This window comes from Haliaeetus albicilla, chromosome 16 (genome assembly GCF_947461875.1).
Source record: "Haliaeetus albicilla chromosome 16, bHalAlb1.1, whole genome shotgun sequence".
NCBI lineage: Eukaryota > Metazoa > Chordata > Aves > Accipitriformes > Accipitridae > Haliaeetus > Haliaeetus albicilla.
The window spans coordinates 5486944-5510834 of NC_091498.1; the positions used below are offsets into that span (position 1 = coordinate 5486944).

Consider the following 23891-nt stretch of genomic DNA (forward strand, 5'->3'; position numbering starts at 1 on the left):
CGTTCTGCGTATTTTGGCAGAGCCAAGTGTCGTAGACATATAGAGGAGAAGGGGTAAATAGCTGTGAGAAGCATGTTAATTTTTCTAGAAAATTGGGTTTGTTTGGCTCCTATTTAGCACAAGTGTCCCTAGTGTGTGAGTGTTCCTTGCTAGGTTGGTACTAGTGAGGGCTTCGGCATGAGCCCAGCCAGGGCGCGTGTCAGCCCAGGGTATTATCTGCCGATGAAGAGGTAGGATGGTTGCTCTTAATGCAAGCAGAATAATGTGCCTGATAGCTTAATTCTCTTTGGGAGGCAAATGGAGATGCCCCAGTGCCCTGTGTCTTTTGGGGTTGTGTAAATATTTGAGAGGGATTTGGTCCCCCCCCCAAGCTGGTCAGGCTGGCGTACTGGCAGCAACCTTTGCTGAAGCCCCATGAAGTGCTGACAAGAAGCTGGGGAACGTTTTGCTCTGGTGTGTGTAGCAGGGAGAGCTGGACAGCTCTAGCTGACAAAAATAACTTCTTATAATTTGGCTGTAGGTGAGGAAAGGCTTCACGGTGCTGTTATGTGCACAGTTTCAGAGCGGCGCGCGGGTCAGTCCCCTCTGCGCGGTTGGACCGGTGCTCCTGTTTTTGCACGTTTACCAGCACGGCTGTGGGCTTTTCTTGTGGACGAAGCACTCGCCATCTCAATTGTGGCTTTATCGGCCCGGCACTCCCTCCACTGAGCCCAGTACCTGTTCGGTTCCTAATGGCCTTGTGTTTAAAAAAAATAAAGAAAACGCCACAAGGCGCCCCCTCCCCCCCCGGTTCTCCCTGCTGAGATGGGCCACAACTTTCTCTGGGAGACAGCGAACTGTATTTAAAAATCTAGGTCACGGAGGGAGGGGAGAGCCGCCCGCTGCCGCTCGGCGTTACCGGCAGGCAGGGCCCCTCCTGCCCCTTTCGTACCGGTTCCGGGCGATGCCAAATGACCGCGGCCCTTTCCCTCCACCCCCCCACCCCCGGTATCGGCTGAGCGCCGGGCCGGCGGCGGGCGAGGGGGGGCTGCCGGTAATCCTGTCAGTTCAGCCTCCCCCTCCCGGGGCGCGGGGGGTGTTTTTCCGCCGGGCTGAGGGAGGCGGCCGAGGCGGGGCAGGGCCGCGGTCCCTCAGGGCCGCCCGCGGGCGCCGAGCCCCGGCCCTGAGGGAGGGAAACGGCGCGCAGGGGAGGGCGGGGGGGAGGGGGGGGAAGCTCTGAGGGGGCGCGCGCTCCCGCTCCCCCCACCCTCCCCGCCAGCCGCGGTTTTCCCTCAGCCAATAGCGAGGCGGCGCTCGCTCCCCGCCTCCCTGCTCTCGGCCAATGGGAACTTACTACAGTGTTGTGGGTGGGGGCGGGGCTGGAGAAGGTGGAGGGGGGGGAGGGTGCAGAGCCGCGGGGCGGGCGGCGGCGGCGGCGGCAGCAGCGGCACTCACCGGAGCGGGCTGGGCTGGGCTGGGCTCGGCGCGGAGCGGAGCGACCCCCGAGGTGCCGCACCGGCGGGGATCGGCGGGGCCCGGCGGCGGGGGCGGCCGCGGGCGCGCGCCCTCGGCGGGCGGGTAAGTGCGCGCGGCGAGTGTGTGTGTGTGCGCGCGCGCGCGCGGCGCGTGTGTGTGTGTGCGCGCGCGCGCGGCGCTATCTGTGCGCGCATGGGTTTTTTCGCGGGGCGCGCGGCGTGTGTGCAAACGGCGTATCGGTGCGTGCCCGCGATCTCGGTGCCGTCGGGGCGTGTATGTGTACGTGTGTGTGCGTGTGCGCGGGGTCTCCGCACGGTGCGCGTGTGCGTGCATGGGGTATCTCTGCGTGCACACGCTGCGCGTGTTCGCGTGTGCAAGGTGCGTCTGTGTCCGCACGGTGAGCGTGCGTGCGTGCGTGGCTTGTGTGCACCGTGCTTCTGTGCGCGTAAAGGATACGCGTGCGTGGGGTGTGAGTGTGCACGCGTGGTCTGCACAGTGCCTGCATCGGCACTGTCTGTGTGTGTGTGCGGTGTATCTGGGGTGCGTGGGGTGTCCCCGCTGTGGTCTCTGCACGCGTGCACAGCGTGTGTGTGTGTATGTGCACGGTGTGTCTGCGTGTGCACGGTGTGTGTGTGTGTGCACGCAGCGTATCCGTGTGTGCACAGCGCGGTGTGCGAGCTCTCCGTGGGGGTGCGTGTGTCATGGAGAGCTGCAAGCCGAAAGGCTGAGGCTCAGCCAGAGACGGGTTCTGCAGGAGGCGAGAAACTGGGGAGGGGGAGAGGATAGCGGGATGGGGGGACACAACGCAGGGGAGCTGGCACCCGCTGTCACCCCCTTGCTGGGGCAGGGGGTGCCCGGGGCTGCCGGTGGCCGAGCCGGGGTCCCCAGCTCTGCCCGGAGTCCATTGTGCAGGAAGATGAGGAGGAGGAAGGAGACATGGCGGGGAAGAGCTCCGAGCTCTGCAAACTGTCGGGGCCCCGCTCGCCCACCCGTGGGGATGAACGTGGGCGCCGTGGTCTGGCGCTGGCCGGGCAAAGGCTCTTTCCAGGCTGTGCATCCCGCTTCCCTCTGAATTTCAGCTCATGAAAACACCTTCGCCTGCTGGGAAGCAATGCTCTTCAGCTAAAAGGATTTTCCGCCAAGGCGTGTTTTTATTTTTTACCTCTAGCAAGGCAACGTTTACAACAAAAATGACTCCAAAGGGCCCGGAATGAGTTAAAATCGCACCTTGACCGCATCTGTGAGTGCCGAGTCTGCAAGCGTCCCGAGTGCAGTCGCTTAAGTGTTTCTTGGGGAAAAGGATCTTGTTCTTCCTTTGTGCACCGAGGGGGCTGTATGTGGTTTGGGGGGGCTGGTTTTGGGCAGGGGCTGGCAGCCCTCCCAGCTGTGGGTGCGTAAGTGTTTATTTAAGAATTGCATGTCCAGCTGTAAAGAGAAAATTTCTTAGAGACTGTCCAAATTCTGGGGCAGGTGTTGTGCTAGAAATTGTAGTTCAGTTATAATTCAATTCTCCGTCTTATAATTTAGTTAAGATACTGGTAAAACTACAGAGAAGCAAAGTAAAATCTTATTTCTGAGCAACAGCACAAAATCAATTTTTGCCTTACCTTGCTCTTTATATTTAGGATTTTAAGGCTTTCCAAACATGCTAGGTTTTGTTTGCCTAAGTTAGGTAGATCCGGAGGGATGGTCCTTCTAATTAATTGATTCTTATTTCACAATTGAGTTACTGAATGTAAAAACAATCCCTGTAAGGTCTTGGTGGGAGGAGAATATGGCCGTATATTGATGGGAGACGTGGAGGGGCTCTGACCTGGCTGCTATCGCCGTTCATCTCTGTGGCGATGTTGTGGAGTGCAGTTCCTTCCACAATTAGCTGACTCGTGTGTCGCTGCCCCAGGAGCTGCTCCCTTCGCTTGAAAGGTTGCTTTGTGGAGATGCAATAGCAGTTTTTTTGGTTGGCTGGCACAACTGTATTTTTAATTCATTGAAGGTTTTCCTGCAATGTTGTGGTGGCTGTTATTGGGGATGTCCTGCTTGCGGTGTGTGTCAGGTGTCAATGCTGCTAATGCACTTGATGTTTATTTTTTTACATCATGGTGCCAACGTCTGGCATCTTCAGTTATGTTTCTGTGACAATTTTGAGCATTGGGTGTGATTTACGAGGCAGTGGGGTCCTTTGTGTATCTCTGCTGACATGGCCTTAATAAAGAAGGTGAGGATTTTCTAGGATTCCCATGGACAAACATAATCTGCTGCAGAAGGTAAATATCAGGATAAACATAGTGCTCCTTACATTTAAAACTCAATTAGAACCTTACGAAATGGAGATAATGATGATTTTTTTTCCCTAACGTAAATGCATTAATTATTTCCTGTATCAGTTTAGATTGGAAGAACGGGAATTACCTGTGTTTTCATCTGATCTCACGATTGCAATTTAAAACAAATTTTTATCAGAAGCAAAGCATTTGATGGGAAGGCAGCAATCTCTCTCTCTCGGGCACTCCTGGCTTGGACGAGGGGAGGAAGGACTCTTCTCAGCCTGTTTCAACACACCGTATGTTCCCAAAGCCTAAAAATGCTTTAGACAATGATACTTCAAATCTACAGCTTCTGTCTCCGGTAATGCGCTGCCAACTGCCCGTGTGCTCTGCATGAGCGGACGCAATATTTTCACTTGACAGCATTTGATTTTTGGAAAGCGGTAAAACACATCTATTCTGATGCCCCATTTACTGCTTGTTGAGCAAATATTTGAATTGATGGGAGGTAGGCTGGTAGGTACGTGGCTTCTCTAGCAAGCAACCACGTTTACAAATTCATTCATTAGCGATCAAAGTGTTGCTGTGCAGGGGTAGCTTGCAGGCTTCCAGCCACGGGTTGTTTGGATGCTCCGTGTGCTTTGATATGTTGATGGGTGGATGATGATGTTGGGAGTGTGGCATGTAACATGCTGAAATAAAATTGTATGTACAGAAGTGTTGCTGATGGAAGGCAGTGACTCTGTGCTAGGTTTTCACCAGGAGTTACTTAGCATCTCAAAGGAATCTTGGATTTTTGGGGTCAGCGAGTAAACCTCTGGCTCTTCATCCTCGGGGCAGTTCAGTGGAGGTGTTGGCTGCGTGTCCATAGCATCTAGTCAGGAGTTTCTCATCAAACACCTTTCCTTGTGTTCTCTAATGAGGGGTGTTTGATGAGAGCCTCTTCCTTTGGGGGGACCATGATGGTACCCATTCTGCTGCAGAGCGGATTCTTCTTCAGCCTCTTATTGCCACATACCATCTATTTCTTGGAAAGAGCCTGAGACATTGGTACTGCTCAGAGATGCTGCATCCATCGTGGGTGGTGAGAGCTCTGGGCTCTCTCCAGTTGTTGGGGTCAGGGGATCGCCTGCGATAGAGAAACCCGACCGGAGTGGGAGGCAGAGCGGGTGCTTCCCACCCTGCTGCGGGTGGAGGTGTGCACAGCTCTGCAGATGGGGAGCTTGAGCTGGGCTGTAGTTGTGTGCTGCACTGGGTTAGCCTGGACTTGCTCTGCTTGCTGAAGCTGCTTTTATGTTCACGGTAATGAGCAGTGATGAATCAGAGGTGTTGTTTTAATAAGGTAGTCTTTGAGGGGCCTGCAGCAGCCCTGTGGATGCAAATCATTTCCTATTATAAACCTTATTTTGTGCTTTTAAACTCTGCTGCAGATCTACTGGCTTCTTCCTAACTGCGGTTCACCCCCATGCAACTTTTCTGGAGTGTTAAGAAATGGCAGATATTCAGATTGTTCAGACTCAGAGCTGTGTTTTTTTGCTGTCATGCATCTCTCTGGGGAAGCTCAACGCGAAGCTTTGCATCTCGAGTGGAAATTGCACTCGGCTTGGTGATCTTTTGCAATGATTGTTCTGCTTTCTTGGTACTTGGTTTTTGCTGTAATCTTTTGTAGATTAAGCAGGCAGCTATACATAAAGATTTCACCTTATACTTCTCATCTGCTATGCTGTTTTCATCGGTACTCTGGTTCCTTAAGTTGCAAAGAACTGTAGGATGCGGCATAGCAGGGATTTATCTTTGTCCATCGGATGGATTAGGTAGGAACGTTCATGGCTTGTACTTAATCCAGATTAATATTATTAGTTTCTTTACGTTCAGTCGGTTGTTTACGCTTGTTTTCTGTTTATGTGAATTTTTGCTTGTGTAATGCTGCTAACATTATGTATTAAAAGCAGCAAATACTTTTAATTTGTTTGCGTAGATGGACTAAATCTCTCTTTTTTTTTTTTTTTTTTTTTTTTTTTTTAAATGAAGCAGTTCCACAGAGAGGAAAATTGTGTGGGCTTGGGATGTATGTTTCAAGCAATCATACTCTTCTAGGGCATGCTTCTGCAGACCCCACTGCATGTCTGATACGGGCTTTTTAAACAAATTCCCATGCCAACTTGCTTTAGCTCCTGTGCTCAGAGCAAACGTCTACAGCAGTGGTTTATAATTTATTAAGTCGCACAGCACTTGAACTCTGGTGCTTTTGGAGGGGACCGAGTATTTTGTATCTCCCTGATCTTGACGCAGAGCTTGGAAGATGTAGGAAGAAGAGCAGCTCCGTGTAGTGTTGCGGTGTGTTTCTGGTGGTGGGAGAGCTCCATGGCTGGCTGATAGTGTGGCCACGGCCATCGCATTGTGTGCTTCCCTCCCACGCGTGTATTTTTGGAGAACGGTCCATTCCATCTGTTGGCGAGGGTGAGTGCCATGGGATGTCAGTCGGACTTTCTGGCAGGTTCATACCATGAAATAATGTCCTCTGTGGCTGCCTGAGGAAACTTGCAGCCCGGACCTGGGGAAGAGCCTTCACTCTGCTCAGACCGAGGTCCTTCTTAGAAGGATCAGGTCAGCCTGAGTTGTAGCCGCAGCAAAATACACCGTGGATGGAGCCCTGCAGATGAAGCGTGGTTTGGAAGCAGCAGGAGAAGATTTGGGCTAGTTAGCTGTTTCTATGAAAAACCCAATTCCTTTGAACCCACGGGTCACCGGTTGTAGGCTGATTATTCCCCCCCCCTTCCCCGCCCCACATAATGCGTGTGTGTGTGAGAGATAATTAAAAGCTTTTAGTTAAATAAATAACTAAGCCGCTCACGCGGCTTTATAGTAGAATTGCAGAGTCAAACACTTGGAGGTAGAAGATGGCGTGTGCGGCTGCTGGTCCCGCAGCATCTCCTCTGCTTTTCCGTGTGAGCGCCGACCAGCGTGGTCTCAGTGCATGATTGCATGTGGGCTTTTCCCCCACAGGGCTTGCATATCGCTAAATATAAGAGAAAGCCGCCTGCTAAGTGGGTGCAGTCCCATTCCATTGTGTACAGGGCCCTGGGCTGTATTTATTTCCCGCTATTCAAACTCTGCTCTAAAGACAGGATTAATAATTCCTGCCCGGGTTCATCTGCGATGCCTGTGTGCAAATGAATTAAAGGCATAAGCTGGTCTTTGCAATTCACTTGTGAGATGGAGCTGGATGCTTTGGGACAGGTAATGGTATAAGCATTGAAGGGTGGTTTGGTTTTATCTGTTGGACGCGGAGCGTGGTGGAATATTTTAATTCAAGCCCCAGTTTCTGCCTCTGTGAGCTGCCCGCAGTGCCTCAAGCCAGGCACTCGGAAAATGAGAAACATGCAGCTGGTGGCCATTCCTGGGGAGTTTTAAGAGTCGTTCATCATTGGGCAGGAGCTGGTTCATGGAAGGGTAAAGATCTTTCAGGTCCAGCTTCAGCTGCCATAGCTAGGAAATGTTTTTCCTCCTGCAGCCCTGCCTTGCTTGGTGCCTTCCAGTTCCTGAAACAAATGATAAGAGGGCCCTACAACCAAATATCCATATTTTTTCCTCATAACGTGAAGGCCAGAGGAAAGCAGGATGCCCTGAGGCTTTACAGAAAGGCGCAAATTTTAAGAGGTGCAGGCAGAGGCAGCTCAGGGTGGCATTTTGCAGTCTGACAAAAAAACCCCCCTTGAATCCCCAAACAAAACCTGCTAGTCTGTCTTTTAAATACTGGATTCTGCGTGCATGTAGTTTTCTAGTCCTGCTTGCAAACACGCATACCCTAGCAGCGTCATCTTAACGCGCACATCAGTCGTTAGAGACATGAGCTGGTGGGACCCAACGGGGATGCAGTTCCTTGGGTGGATGGGGAAGAAGGGCAGGGGTGAGCTGTAATCCTCCCCAGCCAAGGGAGCCCTCCTGTTCTTCATATAAATGAAAATACAGCTGTTCATTTTTGTCTGAAAAGTCTTAAAATCCAGCATTAAGCCAAAGTTTTCTGTCTTAGGTGCCTGTTTTACAGCTGTTGGCTTGGCAGCGATTGACATGCAAGATGGAAATTGTGTGTTTAAAGTTATGTGGGGAGTTGTTCTTTGTGCAAAGTCAAAAGAAATGCTGCCTAACCAACATCTCCGTTTGTCTTTTGCGAGTGTGTGTAAGTGTATAGAGATGGTAAAAAGGCTAACTACAATGTAAACACGCCCTGGCAGAGGCAGAGGATGTGTTCCCAGGCTTCTTGCAGGAGGAAAGGGTCACATCCCACACAATAAAACAGCATTTTTAGGGTCCTCAGTAGCAAGTATTAAAATTTGAGCAGTGAGAAACCAGGTGGGGTTAGTACTGGCAGTGCCCCAGTGTCCCTCCATCTCTCCCGGGGATGTACCCTCCCAAGGATGTCACTCCATCCATCCCTCCTGGGCAGTACCAGCACTGCCCCTGTGTCTCTTCATCTCTCCCGAGGTTGGTGCCGGCAGTCCATGCCAGTATTGCTGGTTTTTTATCTCCAGCTGCTAACTTGAAAGTGAGTATATGTGGTGAGAAGCTAGTGAAACTTGGTGAATAAGCACGTCAGATAGCAATACTATAAAATCGAAGTGTGGGCTGCCTGGTGCAGCTGCTGGAGTAACTTTCATCTAGGTACAAGTCAGAAATGTTTGGGGCTTGGGGAGGAGTCTGGCTGCAGAGAAAATGACTTTTTTCAGCTGTTTGTTGTATGTAGCTCTAGTCAAAACAGTTTAAGGACCCCCATGCTTTCTTGGAGAGGGGGAACAACTAGGACGAGAAACTGATTTGGGAGGGAAAAATGCAGGCTAAATATATGTTGTTTTTCCATTGATTTTCATGTGCAGCCAGGCCTCCTGGGGTGTTTAAATGTGATGGAAAAGAGCTCTTGCAGATGCACAGGTTTGCTGAGCTGATTACACAGATCGGCTGACTTTATTCTACAGGAGTTTCTGAAAAATAATTTTATATTGTAGAGGACGGGCACAAGATGGACCCTGGAGAAGGGGGATATACCTGCGGTGAAGCCAGGAGGAGCAACGGGGGTGATTGCATCAACATGGGAAGGGTGTGCTGCCGATAGCACAGGGAAATGGCCACGTGCTGAATTCCTCTGACTTCAGCAGCGTCTGGTACCATTTCCAGCGTGCTTCGTTAGAGGAAATAGTTTCTTTAGACTTCTTGTTGAGTTTTTTGTTGTTGTTGTTGCTGTAACTGCTGCTTCTGTTATTTCCCTCCTGTCTACCTAGATGCTGTCTTCAAAAAACACTTCCTTTGTTTACAGGCGGCAGTATCTGGTTTGTTTGCTCCTGCCTGTCTCTGCGCTTCCTTTCCCTCCCCCAGGAAATGGTGGAAAAAAGCTGGACTTGGCTGATGAGGTCAGAGCAGCCGTTGTGCCTGTCCCGGTACAGGGCTTGGGTCCCTGCCCCTCTCTGCATCATGGTTTGGGATGCTTCACCCCCTCGCTAGAAACGGTAACAAGAACCCAAGGGACTAGCAGTGCCCGAGTGTGTTTGTCTCAAAGAATGACCTTTTTCCCCCTACTTGCAAGCTGGAGCAAGTTTTTTTCCTATTTTATTTTGCTTCTGAAGTGAGATGCTTTGAGTAGCTGGTGTCTCCCATCCCCTCAGTTTTGGGGCACTGATGCAGAAGATAGTCCTTGTCTTGGTTGCATTCAGGTACACTCGATCCCCACCTGCAAACGTGCAGCCGAACGGCATCTTGGATGCTGGTGGAGAAACCAGCAGGAGCGTGGGCTTCGTCTTTTGCAGCTGTTGCTCTTGGCTTATTTAAAAATGATGGTTGAGTCTCTTCATCTGACCTGATGGTGACAAATGGCAATATTCCTTTCGTAAAGATGTAGTTTATTAAAAAAAGAGTTCCCACCACATGAGGAATAGAGAGGGAGAGCTCGGGGAAACTGAATCTGTTAGTGTTACGTGCCTGCGTGCCTCCAGAGGCAGGAATGGGACTAGATAATGAACATGAGAGATGACTTCAGCAAAGCAAGGAGGCTTGCAATTACAGTGAAATTTGGTATTTCACTGTGATGCTTTTCTTGTAGCTTGCTTTCTTCCTATAACTGAACCGGACTCTCTAGCATGAGTATTGCCCAATTATTACACTGGTGGGGTTGTTCAGGCTGGGTTTGATCCATGCACTGCTAATCGCAGAAAAGACAGGTGATCTAGTGATGCAAATACAGGGGACTTGAACTTTTTCTCCTTTTTTTGAGGTAGATGCTCAGCTGCATCTCTGCCAGCGATTAGATTCATTGCAAACACAGGTGAAGCGAGCAGCAGAGCCAGCGTAGGGAGACCTGCGGGCAGCCTGTGCCCAGAGATCAATCACGCCCAAGTTCAGTAGGTCGTAAGGTTTGCACAGTGCTAATCAGCGGCATGCCGAGGTGCAAGCCTGATTACGGGGTTAGCTTTGTTTGCTGGGCTAATGCTGCTGGTTGAAGTGGTTGCCCATTAACTATTTCTCATGATTTTTCGTCGCAAACAATTGTAAATTGCTCATGTGGTGGGAACAGATGCAAAAACCCCTCAGCCCTGGTTTTGCTGTGCAGCATACCACCTCCTGCCTGGGTCTTTTAAATTGAAAACAGAATTGTAAGGAAACAAAGAACTGTGCCCCTTTGATGTATTAACTATAAAATCAACTGAAAAACTGTTGATTGTGCTTGTTTTGGAAACAGTTTAACCTTCTGAAACTTCTGACTCTCACAAAAAACCAAAGTGATCACAAAGTGATTAGTTATACTGAAACTAAAGTTTGATTAATTGTAACTTTTGTAACACTTCAGCTTTACTACTAGAAAAATATCTTAAGGTAGGTGAAGAACATTTGGTTTTTTTACTAAAAACACCTAATAAACTTTATCATAATCTAGCTGGGGGTGGAGAGGACATACACTGAAGTTGCAGCCGTGCATCTCTGAAGTACGAGGTTTGTGGGTGAGTTGTTCCTGTGTACTCCAAGGGTCTGCTTATTTTTTCCCCTCTGTTGAATACCCTGATCCACTTCAGCAGAAACACTCCCTCAGAAAATGTTTTGAGGCATTTCTTTAAAACAAAAAACAAGTGGAGAAAAGCACAAGCCTCTCTGTCCCTTCAGTTGGAAAACATCATCAGAGCTTTTCCAGTGGAGCAATTTATTAAGACAGTGCAGAAATGTAGCTGACTGCACTGTGCGAAGTTGAGCATCGTCTCAACATCCCTACATAAGCCAAGCCCAGCAGTCGCTCTGTTCTTCCTCTCTGGAGGAAATGGCAACTGGGGAACATGCAGCTTTCATCTGCTTTTCTGAGTTAATCTCTTTGCATTGCTTTCCCACCCATTTACTGTGTTTTTGCCTAGTCACAAGGTGTTTCAGTGTTTCATGGGTGCAGCCAGTTCAGATGTTGTGAGTGAGTGATATTTGGGAATGACTCACTAGAGCTCAGGACGGGACAAGTTTCTTGAAAACAACCTGGGAGATCCCTGGGCTTTGCACAAGCTTAAAATTAAGGGTTAACTCCCAAGACACAAAAAGATCTAGACCTCTTGGTATTGACAGCTGTGAGCTCTTTTAATGGTGCTTTGGGAAATAATGCTTGAAATTTGTTGCTCTCTTTTTAAAGAAAAATCTGTCTTTGCTGCTCCAAGCAGTGAATTATAATTTTTAAAAAATGTAAATTGGAAAAAATTCATCTTGGAGCTGTGCAGATACTTGATTTTTAAGTTGATAGTTTGTCGCGCAAGTGATGAGCCAGTGTGGTATCCGGTACAGCCCCTTATGGCTTTATAGGAGCAGTGATTGTATATGTGATCTGCATTTACTGCAAGGAAAAATGGATATGGCACTTGCATTTTAGTAGGAGGACTGTCTTTTTGGTTGAATCGCTGTAAATGGGGATGTGTTTCGTTCGAAATCTGAGATCCACCCATTTCTTTTATTAAACAAGAGTGTTTGGTATGTGCCACCTGCAGTAAAAGCCTACACAGCCATTGACTAATTCCTAATGGCACAAGCATGTTTATGTTTGTGTAGCATCTTCCTATTTTAAACCACGCTGGAAGTTGTTTTTGCTGCTTAAAATGAACTCCTTTTGTAAACTAGCAGCTCACTGGGTGACCACTAATTGATTTAATTGCCGCTCTTAATATTAAATATATTGTGGATTAGAAAGGCACATTCTACTGCCCCAAAGTACTTGACCGAAGCAGTCCCAGATGTGTGTGAGTTGTCCACGTTCCTCATGTCCCCATGCAGGCACAGACCTGATGTGAGCAGTTCATGCCACCACCAGATTCCCTGCTCGTGGTCCGGCAGGGTCTTCAAGCCGTGCTGCTGAGCAAACCTGCAACGAGATGGGTTTTTCTCAAAAAACTTGTGCTTGGGAAGGTAGGCAAGGGCTGGGAGCAAAAATGAAGCACAGAGAAGAGCTATTTACCTTTTTATTTTTCCTCTTCTATGTGGAAGAAGTCTAGCACTGACCTTCCCTGCTCTTGTCAAGAATGAGTTTTGCAGTGCTGTTTGTGAAACACTTTGAAAGTGCACTTCACCATGCAAAGAGAAACACACGTTTTGAAAAAAAACCCCTAATATTCAATTAAAAAATGAGTAGAGAATTGTGGTGAAGCAATGTTTTCTTCTGGTGTATAGCTGTTTCACACAAGTGGCACTGTGTCAGTCCTTTGTGCAATAGATATCTATTTGTAGAAAGGAAAAAAAGAGACCAAAGTTTATGGGATCTTTCTCAAAACCTGACAGAAGGATGCCTCACACCGGGGTGATTATTAAATCTGAGCAATGTGAGTTGCAAAACAACTTCTTGCGCTGCTGTCTGCAGATGCCAGTGTGTTTGTGAAGGCTTCACAAGTGGCAAAGGGTCGTTCTGTGCCATTTCCTAAGGCTCATGCTGTGCACCCTTGTCCCTGGGCTGTACAACAGGGAGTTGTTTCAGGTCTTACCTCCCAGGTCCGGTGTTAATACCTGAACAGGCTCAGTCCGTGGTTTAAAGTGACCTGTGCTTGGAGGGAGATGGTTTTCAGGCATTTCTCCCATAGTCTGGGGAATTTGGGTGTCTCCATCCTCCTTTTTTGGAATGGTTTGCCAAAGGCACTTGCAACTTGCATGAATTTATACGGCGCTGGCTGCTGATGGTGATGTGTGCCCCACATCCTGAAGATTTCCAGGTTAACCTACCCAGTCCTGAACTAATGGTGTGTTTTGTTGAATCCCAAAGATGAAAACAGATGTTTAGTGGTGTGGATGCACGGGGCTCGGAGGGGCTGGCAGAGGCTGCTGAGATCTGGGCATTGAGGCTATGATGACCTTCTGCTCATCCACTGTTTCACCAAACCTGCTCTTCATGCTCAGGGCTTTTAGTCCGCCACCGAGACAGGGAATCTCTGTTTCTTTTCCTAGAGGAGAGGCTGGTCCTGGATGCTGGTGGGTTTGAAGCAGTGCCTTCAGCTCCACGCAGCGCAGCCAGCAGCAACCTCGTGCGCAGGGAACTCTGTAATTAATGTTGGCTCTTGAGCGCCGAGTAATTGAGAGCAGTAATTGGATGGTAGCTTAAGAGCAGGAGCATGGTTAAATAAAACAATCAGGCCTGCAATCGTAATGTCAGCTGGTGAAACGCCTGGGAAACGGCAAATCCACATGGCAATGACGCGTGCTGCGAGCATCCGCGAGCGAGGTCCGTGCTGAATGCAGGCGTGCTTCAAAGCAAACCCAGCAAAACCAAAACATGCAGACGCAGAGCAGGGGCAGGCTCCTCTCCTCTTTCCCTGGGTGCTGAAGACAGGACACCACCCGGTAAGGCAGATTTTTTTTAAGCATCTCCCTCGCTTAGGAGTAAGACAATGAAATGTTCGCGTTGTGGAGTTGTAATTCACTTCAAAACAGTTTTTGCAACTTGTTTAGTTTGGGGAGCTGGAACGAGCTCAGGCTGCTGTGTGTATGTGCACCAACATCCTAAATGGGAGACCAGCTCATTACATTTTTTTTCTGTTCCTGCTTTGCTTTTTACTCTTAAACCACACTTCTTGCCACTGCGAGGGCTGCAAAAAACAACCTGCTTTCTGGAGCCAGTGTGGCTTTTCTCTACTCTCATTTTCCGTAATGCGCTGCTAACAGCTTACACCGGTGAGGAGGTGTCTCAGAGCGAGCTGAACCCCGGTCAAACCTCATTTGCATGTTCATTATTTTCATCTTACAGAGGAACAGGAAACCATTTACCTTCAACTTGTGTATGTATAAAGAGAACCTGAAGGAAGTACAAAGGAGGTGTTTTAAGAATGTATTTATTGGAGGAGTAAAGAGCTGGTTTGGCATGAGCTGCCTGGCCGGGGAGCCTGGGTGAGCTCACTGATGCTTTTTGCTCCCTCCACTCTTTCGCCCTGGCCTCATTTGAAGGGTCTTCTCACGGCAGTTTTAGCCCGAACAATGATATCAACAGAGCTTGCAGAAAAGAGGATTTGTGTGGCATTTTATTCCCTTGTGCTGCATGAATGTGGATTTCAGCAATATTGTTGTGTGGCTCCTGCTGTCAGCAGCACAGTGAAAAGAGTAGCTCACTTGTCTGGTATTGCGACTGTGGCACTCGCAGCCCTTTTGCAGCATAATTTTAGCTGGGGCTCTCCATTCAGTCTTCAGTACTGGGTGCTGGACAAGGCCAGTAGGTTTTGAGTCCAAAATACTGAGGATAATAAGGTTTATTCTTAATTTTCTGGTGGTTTTGGTACTTGATAAATACCTGAGCCACACTGAGTCCCCATGAGTCTGCAGAGCTTTCAGCTGGATGAAGCAGTGTTGGGCTCAATGAGGCTTCAGCTGTGCATGAGGCAATTGCACAACTGGGATTTAAATATAAAAAAGGGAAAAATAAGCAAAGCTTCTCCAAAAAAACATGCAGTTATTCATACCGCCTTTGTATTGTTGGGTGTGTGTGCGTACGCACACATATGCGCACACTTTGAATAGAGTAAGGATTATTCTGAGACCTAACTTGTAAAATAAGTATCAATGGGATGCTAAATTGTGTACACAAGACCAGTAGCTTATCCAGAAAGCAGCGCTAGCCTCAGCTACGATTTAACAGGGAGATATTTAAACCAGCTCCTTTCTCTTTTCTGCATACGCTTTATCCTTACTAAAGGAAATATTTTGTCTTGCAGGGCTCCTATTTTTTTAAATTTTTTTTGAATTGCAATGTTTAAGAAGTAGTGAGCTGTTTGCTCTTCTCTTCTCAGATGGGCAGTGGCCGGCACCGTGCTGACTGTGCCACAGCGGTGTGTATCGGCACTAGTGGTGTGTATCGGCACCAGTGGGAGTGGAGAAAGCTGGTTTACAACTTCAAAGCGATGCCCTGGTTTCCCCAGCGTGCACGCCTGTGGTCTGCCCGCCTGTGTTTACACCCAGGCTCTCTTTAATGCCTTCGGGGACGTTAAGCTTCTCCCGGTGTGGTGTTTAATGCAGAATGAAGGGGAGAAGGTAGAAAGGGCTGTGGGGGGAATGGTGTGAGTAGGCTGGGGAAGGGGGGACCCGGGCAGCCCCCGGGAGCGGGGAGAAGGTAGGAGGGCATCGATGGGGGGGTGGTGGGGCGAGCAGGTCTAAGGCACCCGGACAGGAGGGTGGGAGAAATCCTTCTAGTGCATCGTGTCTATCGAGCAGCGTACGGACTCCTGGGTGGAGTGATGTTTGGATCAGCAGAATTAAGCGTGGCTGGAGAGGAAGGTGCTGTGGTGTGTTACTCAGAAATACAAGGGCTGTCCAGGAGCACCAGTATGAGACTCGGCACTCATACTGTCCTCTTAGGGTGCTGGATGGCAAAGGTGGGAGTTGAAGAAGTAAAAAATACCTCTTGAGAACTGTTCAAACATGGCAGTGCTAGTGTTTGTTCAGTGAAATCAAAACCTACAAAAACCCCTTCCCATACCAACCCATCGAGTGCAGAAAGGAAGGCAGCAACTGAAAATAGAAGCAAACAGCCCCTGTGATGTGGGCGCAAAGTGTGTTTCTGACCCCCTCCCTGCAGGTATTGAGGGTGAACTCAGCTTCCTTTTTCTTTCTGTAGTTTGAAGAAAGCAACATTTGTGCACACTTCCTCCATGCAAATGATTGCAGTGATGGTGAGCAGGAGGGTTGATGCAGGGAGCTGAGTGGAGGGTGCTGCGGGGACCAGTGAGGATGCTCACCTGGGTCTCCAGTAGTGGAAAAAAACTTGCAATGCCATGTTATCTTCCTTCCCATTTTTTAAATCAGTGCTCTCCCTTCCCCCCAAGACGATATTTAATATTCTGCTTACTATTTCCTATCGCTGATAGGACAGGCTGCATGCTGGAGCTCAGCTGCTGCGTCCTAGTGAGCTATTAGTGCATTAGGATGGGAGTCCGGTGTAGTAATTCAAAGCAAGAGTGAACACAGACACCCCGTGGAATAATGCAATAATGGCTCCGTGGGCAGGCAGAAGGTGTCAGCGTAATTATTTTGGTTCGGCAGCAGAAGTGGTGGTAATAAAGTGCTCGCTGGGTATTTGCTCTCCCAGAGGATCAAAGGGATTCCTGGCAGCTGAGCAACTGAAATGAAATGCGCCGTTGTCTGCCTTTAGCCGAGTTACACCGAAAGGTGATATACCAAAATAACTGGATTAGGCATTGAAATATTGTCCCTCTATCCCATGGGTCAATATTGAGAGTATTGCCTGAAATGGTAACTTTTTTGCTGCAAACTTTTAATAGCTGCGCTCCCACTCTGCTGCTTCAAGCAGACTGCCAGCGGTTTCTCAGCGCTGTAGTCACCTTGTTCTTAAATCCTGCCAAAGAAACAGGTGCTTATTTAATGAAAATCGCATTTCCAAGCTACGCGCGAGTGTGTCTTGTTAAAGCATCTGGAAAGCCTGGTTGTGTCTTCTCCCCATTGGTGACACAGCACAGCCAGTGTGGGAAAGATGGCAATTTTAATTCAAAGCCATCTCCAGTGAAAATGGTTGTTTGTAAATGTGTTGCATCAGATGTGTCAATAGATGTAATTAAGGAATGAAGACTGCTGCACACCCCTAATTAAGGGGATTAAAAACTAAAGCTGCCTGATTTCACTGCTGGGTGGAAAAAACAAACAGACTGACTGGTGGAAATGGCTGGGAGGCCAAGTCTTGGGTAGGGTGGTTCTGCTGCAGCCACATCGGGTACGGAAAGGAGCAGCTCTGGGGAGGGTGACAGGACTGAGCTGCTCTGTAATTTGTGCGTAATTGACTGCTGAGAGCAGAAGAAATTTAATTGCTGCTTTGCACTCCCTCCCATTTGGTTTCTGTTCCTGGTGGGGATGGGAGGATTTTCATCCCCTGCCAGCTGTGCTGGGATGCAGCCTCGGGAAGGTCACAGTCATGTCACCCCATGGTGGGTTGGTGTCCCGGTGTCTCCCCACCGTCTCTGGACCTGTCACCAGCTCTTGGCTGTTGGGATGGTGGTGTGGGATCTTGTTGCATAGAAGCAGAAGCGAGATTTGTGTATGAGGTGCTGGACACAGGGCATCCTTCAGGCATCTGTGAGGTGCTTTTGCATGCATGAAACGGGCAGTATCGTGCCAAATTTGGGACAGTGAATGTTGTGCAATGGAACTATTAGGAAACTGTGCTCAATGTGGGCTTCTCCCTAGCCTTGCTAAGAGGAGAACTACTTTGTCATGGGGTGGGGACTACCAACGAGGATGTCTCACTAATCCTGACACTATGATCTCCCATTGCTTATTTGACTCCAGGCGGGTGTCGCATGCCGTGTGGACTCAGGATCCCTGAAGGGCTCCTGGGGGAACACCCTCCTTGCGGGAGGTGTTGCAATGCCTGCTGTGATTTTCCAGGAACCATCTTCTCCTTTGCCCTCCAGCTTGTGAAGCCACCTAGCAGGAAGGGTGACTTTGGGGTCACTGAGCATCATGAGCAGGAAAGGTGGGAAGAAAGCCATCCTTGTGGAGGTTGTGTTAAGTGTCCCAAGCGCGTGCCTGGGACATAAAATGCATGTGTGATGCTCCTCCATTCGTTGGGGCAACGTCCTTCTGAGGCCCTGGTGGCACTTGAGTTTGTCCCAATCAAATACCCTGAGGCTTTACAAACAGCATCTGACTCTTGGATGCGGGTATTTGAGAAAACATCTGAATGACTGGTTTGCAGGCCTGCCTGTTGATTACCTGTGGGCCAGGTCTGCTTGAGAGCATGGTTGCACCTAGGCTTTAAATGGCGCTGGGTGTTTGCCTGCTATCCTTGGGCCCAGGCAGGAGCCCAGAGATGTGCAGTGGGATCATGCCCATGGGATGCTTTTCTTGGAACGGTGCACAGAGTTTGAATTAACTCATCACCTGCACTATTTAAAAAAAAAAAAAAAAGGGGAGGGGGGCTTTCTGGAGCAGGTGTCTCCCCACCTCCCTTCTGTGCACAGTGCCAACAGAAGATGCTTTGCTGTTCCTAGTCTTGAGGCAAGGTCAGCATCTGGCTGGGGTCTGCATCCCAGTTTGCATTCCCCATTGCTATGTGCCTTGGGGAGCTGCAGCCAGCTTGCTTGGAGGGGGCTTGTGCTTCTACAGGCTCTTCTGGTTTGGTTGGGGGAGTTTAATTAGCTCTTAGTGGTTTCTAAAGTGAAGCTGCAAGGTCATGTGAGTTTTCCAGCGGTTAAAGGTTGGGTTCTTTCTGTGGTACTGGGAGTATACAAGCTGGAGGTTTGTGGTGGGAACAGATTTCTCCTTGGTCCCTGTCCTGGTGTTGCTGCGTGTGATGCTGAGCCCTGGAAGGAGCCTGGGAGGAGACTTCAGAAAAGGGAAAATACTGAAGGGTGGCAGCTTCCTGAAGCAAAGCCTTCCCTTTGCTCGGAAGCAATGCAGGCTGTTTGAGTATGATACCTGCAGTGGTATGTACCCACCCAGTGAAACTGGGCTTTACAAACCTCCCTGCTAGCTGACTCATTCCTCCTGGGCTTGTCAAAGCTTTTTGCAGTTGTCCCAGTTGTGACCCCGTCCAGTCGTTGCAGTTGTGTCTCCAGAGCCAGCGGCCGTGGCCATGGTGGGGCTGGCTCGTTCTGGGCTGGTGGATGCTGACGAGGTCTCCGGCTTCTCCTTCCCCTGTGTTGCTCTACAGGTGTAAGTGACTGGGGCTTGGCCATCCTGTTGAGGAAACCAAGAATTAAGGAATTTAGTAGGATAACTTACAGCTGGCCAGTGCCTTCCAGCACTCCTAGGTGGGGGTCATTAAACTTTGAAAGTGCAATGTTCAGGGCTTGCTGATAATTACTTCAAAGGTAGGTGTCCCCTTGCAGCCCCCACCTTCACTGCATGTTGCTCAATGGTTGCAGTGAGCACGCTAGAGCAAACCATGTAAATAAACTCAGCCTGGCGGCTGGTACCAGCTCATTAAAATGGCAAAAAAACTGCATTGCTGCTGCCTCTGGGCAGACCCTTGTAGCCCTGGTTTAGACAGTGTGTCCCGGGGGTATCCCTCACTGTAGACTCTTGCCAGGGAGAATGAGTCTCCTTTGCACTGAATATTTTTGGAGTGTTGGTGTCGGGAGGAGGAGAAGCAATAGCTGATTTACAGGAGAAGAGGTCTTGAAATCCACTTAGGGTAGTGTAGCTGCTAACTTGTTTAAATATCCTTCATAGGCAGTGGCAATCTTGAAGTAATAAGCCCAGCTTAAAGCCCAGGTTGGGGATGCTTTCAGCTAGCTTTTACCTGGGCTTGGCAGAGGGCAAGCCTAGCATGATTCGGGCCATGCCAACCCTTCTTGTAAGTGGTTCCCTTAGATAGTTTAAATGTTGTGCATTTTGGTGCAGCTAATAATGTAAAAATAACTAGCGTGATAGGTTATTTTAAATGAATTTTGGGCGTTGTACCAGGGAGTGGCAGATGTATTTGAGGCACTTGGATGAATGCAAATTGTATTGCAGCCGTGTAACTACAAATAAAGCAGTTAAGTGCGACGTCCCCAGCACACAGCAGAAGAACGGCTCGTGTGTGTGAACCGGAGCCGTTGCCACCCGCTGCAGAGCAGCAGCAGGCAGTGAAGCCGGTTAAGAGCTTTTAGCATCAAACATCCTTCTGGTTCTCCGTGCTGCGGCGGTACGTACTTGGCAGGTGCCTGCGTGTGTGTGTGCACGGGTGGTATTTATCTAGCAGGCAGCTCTTTATCAAAGGAGTGTGCAGGTCCCTCTTGGGTTCTAATTATAGCTTTGGTTTGGAAACAGCCAAAGGGAAAACAACAAAAGCAAAAAGCGCTTTAGCCCTGTGCTTGAAAAACTGTAAGGAAGGAAAATGAGCCCTGTTATGTTAAACCTTGAGTGTAAATGAGGCACAGTGTGAGTAAACACATCTGTGTTCAGGCAGGGAAAAAAACCCCTTATGAATAATGCATGGAAAAAATCCTCCTATTCAGTTGATTGAGATCTATTGCTTATTTCTGTTTAACTGTTGCTTTAGAAAGTGGTGTGCTGCTGGAGGAAGAAGGCTGTTGTCACGTGCGGCGCTGGCGTTACCGTCTCGGTTTTGCTGTCGTCGCCACTCTCGGTATTCCTTCAGTGCAAAGTCAGGAGGGGTTGTGATGGAGTGACCTGCTGGGACGAAGGCTGCGTGTCCTTGGCTTTGCTCGCCTGTGACGCAGTGCCGCTCACTCGTGGCACTCTTGCGAGCTTGCGGGCTGCGCTGTTCCCGCTACTTTTATTTGCACAGATTTTGGCATCTGCCTCATTTCATGCGTGCCGGGCCGCCCGCGCTGCCTGCCTCCACGGGAGGCTGGTGGACGGAGCAGCCCCCGGGGATGCTATCTGCAAAGTGCAGGTGCCGGAGCTGCCTGTGGGGTGGGGACGGGTGCTGGGGGTCCCTCCCTTCCTCTGTGAGGTCGGGCAGATACCGGCTCCTTCTGCAAAGGAGGGTTTTGGTGCGACTGCCGCCTGCGAGGCTGAGCTCGCTCTTTCCTCCTTCGGGGGTTTGGTGTGGTCGGGTGGTTTGGAGACTTGTTTCTGCAGAGGGAAAGCTTTGGCAGGCACTGTGCATTCGAGGCAAAACCTTGTTGTTTCTGCTCTGACCTCTGTTGAAGCAGGGGAAGGGACCCCCAAGAGTTGCTTCTGCTGCTCACTATGGAATAGGAAGCAACACTTGTATTAAACTGACAGTTTTCTTAGTCTTTTTAGCAAACTACTGATTTGCTCCTACGTTGCAACATGAGGAGGGATAGTCTATGAGCAGCTTTATTTTGCTGGCAGCCTGGTGCACATGCCTTCCCCATGGCTCTATTCTGGGTCCAACCGCTCCAAGTTCAAGTGAGTTTTCTTAACAGGTCCCACATGGGCAGCCTTTCCAAACCTATTGCTGTAGACAGGGTTCCAGTGACAAATACATGTTTTCTTTTAAATTTTAGCACTTTACTGATGAGCAAAGCCCATGAATTCCTGCGTAAGGAATTCTGTAGCATCCAGGAGGATTTCTGAGGATACAGGGGAGGAGCTCCCGGCTCCCTTTGGTTGTAATGCACTTACTGCTCCATTTAGTCAGGTCATTTATAAGCCCAGTCTTAAATTTGACATAAATGATTTGCTTTCAGCAGATGGTGAGCTGCTATTTTTTGCCCTCATTTAAATAGGAAAGCTGTACGATAGCAGAAGATGAAAGAGGGGCATGGTGCTGCCGACATACAGTAGATTACGAGGGCTGGTCTGGTGAGAATTAAATCCGGGCGGTTGTAATGTGCCATCTGTGTTGTGTTGGGTGGTTTATTTTTCCCCATTCGATGAAGCTCCTGAAGTCTCCTGTTACCCTCTGGGTAAGGCAGTGTTGCTGGCTGAGCGACAGCATCCCTTTTGTTCAGGACCCAAAGTACCAGCACAAAAAAAGATGATGCATGTTAATTCTAACGGGGGTTATAAAATGCCAGCAGTAATTATTCCATTAATAAAATACATTAAATAAATTTTGAAAGGCTCTGATGCTTTACAGTATTTTAAAGTTTGATTTTCTTATTGAGAGGCTTATTTTATTGCATTTGAATTTCTTATTTTGTTTTAAAAAAACCCGAACAAACAGCTCTCTGCTATGTTTTTTTTAACTGTAGTAAAAATCACGTGTAGGATACGTAACTTAAACACAAGCGTGGGATGAGTCCTGCTTGTGGTGGTTGCAGTTCCCTCCTCTCCCACCCGCAGATGCAGGTTTGTTGCACACGTACCAGGTCTTGAAAAAACTGAATTTTCAGCCTGTGCTATCTATTTCAGAGCAATGTTCTGCATAGTTTCCCTGGTGAATTGTGTGCTTTTCACACACATTATGAAATGGGAAGGAACGCATTTAAAAAAAACACACTGCTGCTGAAACTATTTGATTTTTTTGCCTATTTTTAGCAAAAGTTTCTTTCTTATCTTGGTCTCCAGCTCTTGCTATAGCAGTAGCATTTGGTGAAGCTACACATTTTTGGGTAGGAAGGTTAAGACAGTTTGTTCCAGCAGCGCGATTACCTTTATCTGGCATTGGGCATCGCTGTGAAACGGTTTGTTTTTCTGAGAAATGAACCTTCCCGGTGGACAGTCCTTTTTCTTCTCTCACTGAAAGACTAAAACACTGGGAATTAAGTCAGTTATGGCATGAGCCATAAATCATATTTCCAGCCTTGGAAGCAGGGAAAAGTTAGATTTTACTATTATTACGCTTATTTGTATGCCTAAATAAGAGAGACTGGAGCACCCTGACAGGTAGGAGATGGTGATAGACGCATATCTAAATATTAGTGTTTCTTTGAGCCTCTGTAACTTGTCACGAAACAACCCAAATGAGCAGCATTGTTATTTCCAGAGAACTAACGCACCATCACTTAATGACAACCTTCCGGGATCACAGGCGCAGCGAGTGAGTAATTCGGCATCCTCCAGGCTTGAAGGCTTTCTCGACAGGGAGCCGTTGGGATCTGTTGAGCTACTCTAAAATCTGTATTTTAGATAAATAATTGTGCATGTTTGCAGGCTGGAAAAGGGGAATGGTTTGACTCGGAGGGTGGTTGTCTTTTGATGTCTGCGAGAGCAGAGCCCGTGGAGCGGTTGAAACCGAGTTTTGCTATCCTCTGCTCGCCAGATATTAAGTAGTGTTGAATTAAACCATGGATGTTAGGAACAGGATGAGCAATGAGCCCTTGCACTCCTTTTAAGCCTCAAGTCTGTTTTGTTGAAAGGATTTTGATGCAGAGAAGCAGGGTGAGTGTGTAGGTGACAACGAGCCCGCAGAGATGATGTGTGCTCCCTGTAGCCATGCCCTTGGACAGAAACGGGGGTGAGTGCTGAGGTTAGGGGTGTTGGGATATTTGGGTGGCTGGAGGGTCTGCTGTGCAAGGGCTGGCAGGTTCATAAGGTGCCTGTGTAGCGGTTTGCTTTGATGTTTGGTGTTCAGAGTCGCTGATACCTTTTAAGAAGAGATGTGTGGGGCTTGCTCCTCATCACCGAAGCACTGATGTGGTGCTGTGGGACACCAGGAGGTCCAGGTCCTCTTCTGAGGGTGATGTGGTGCAGGTGAAGGGGGATGCTGTCAGTGGGGAGGTCAACCTGTGGTGCGGGTCTCCTCGGCGGGGAGAAGCCTATTCGTCTTCTCCCCACAGGCTGCTCTGGGTGTGTTTAATTACCTTTTTTTCAGATTGCTTCCTGTTGCTACAGTCTTCTTGTCTGGAGTAGCGTGTTCTTGAACTTAAAAATGCTTAAATATAAACACATATTTGAACTATTTTCTGATTAGATTTTTGCTCTGAAATCTCTATGTGGGATCATATCTAAGTTTTGCTGTGATTTGCTTATTTCCGTAGCGTTAAACGCCTTCTCTACACTAGACTTGTGAAGAGCCTGCCTTTTACAGGCTGTCTGGCATCAAATCCTCATCCTCTACAAAAAAAAAACCAAACCCCAAACCCAGCATTTACAAGCATGGTAGCTCAGAGCAGGAGGTGAGCAACACTGCTTGGGTGTTCCTACAAGAGCAGAGCATCCTCCTCCAGCATCCATGGAGCTCCCGAGGCATCTGCAGGCTCTGCAGGATTGCCTTGTGGAATAGCAATGGAAGAAAATTTAATTTAAATAAAAACCTGCTTGTGGTTTGGCTGTGGGCAGTGCTTTCTCTAAATAATGAGTTGAAGAGCAGCAGAGCAG

General features: G+C 48.7%; 1 protein-coding gene across 40 annotated transcripts in view; it reads left to right on the forward strand.

Moving 5' to 3' along the window:
* The window catches only part of EPB41 (erythrocyte membrane protein band 4.1), a 97269-nt gene that overhangs the window by 18237 nt on the left and 55141 nt on the right, over positions 1 to 23891 (forward strand). For 23 of the 40 annotated variants that reach the window (XM_069803330.1, XM_069803304.1, XM_069803308.1 and 20 more), the window contains exon 1: positions 1431 to 1557. The exons of 3 other annotated variants lie outside the window; for them this stretch is intronic. The gene's annotated coding sequence lies outside the window, so the exon portion shown is untranslated. Of the gene's footprint in view, positions 1 to 1430; positions 1562 to 23891 lie in introns of those variants that run through there. 14 more of the 40 variants (XM_069803332.1, XM_069803336.1, XM_069803334.1 and 11 more) reach the window with 2 other exon arrangements.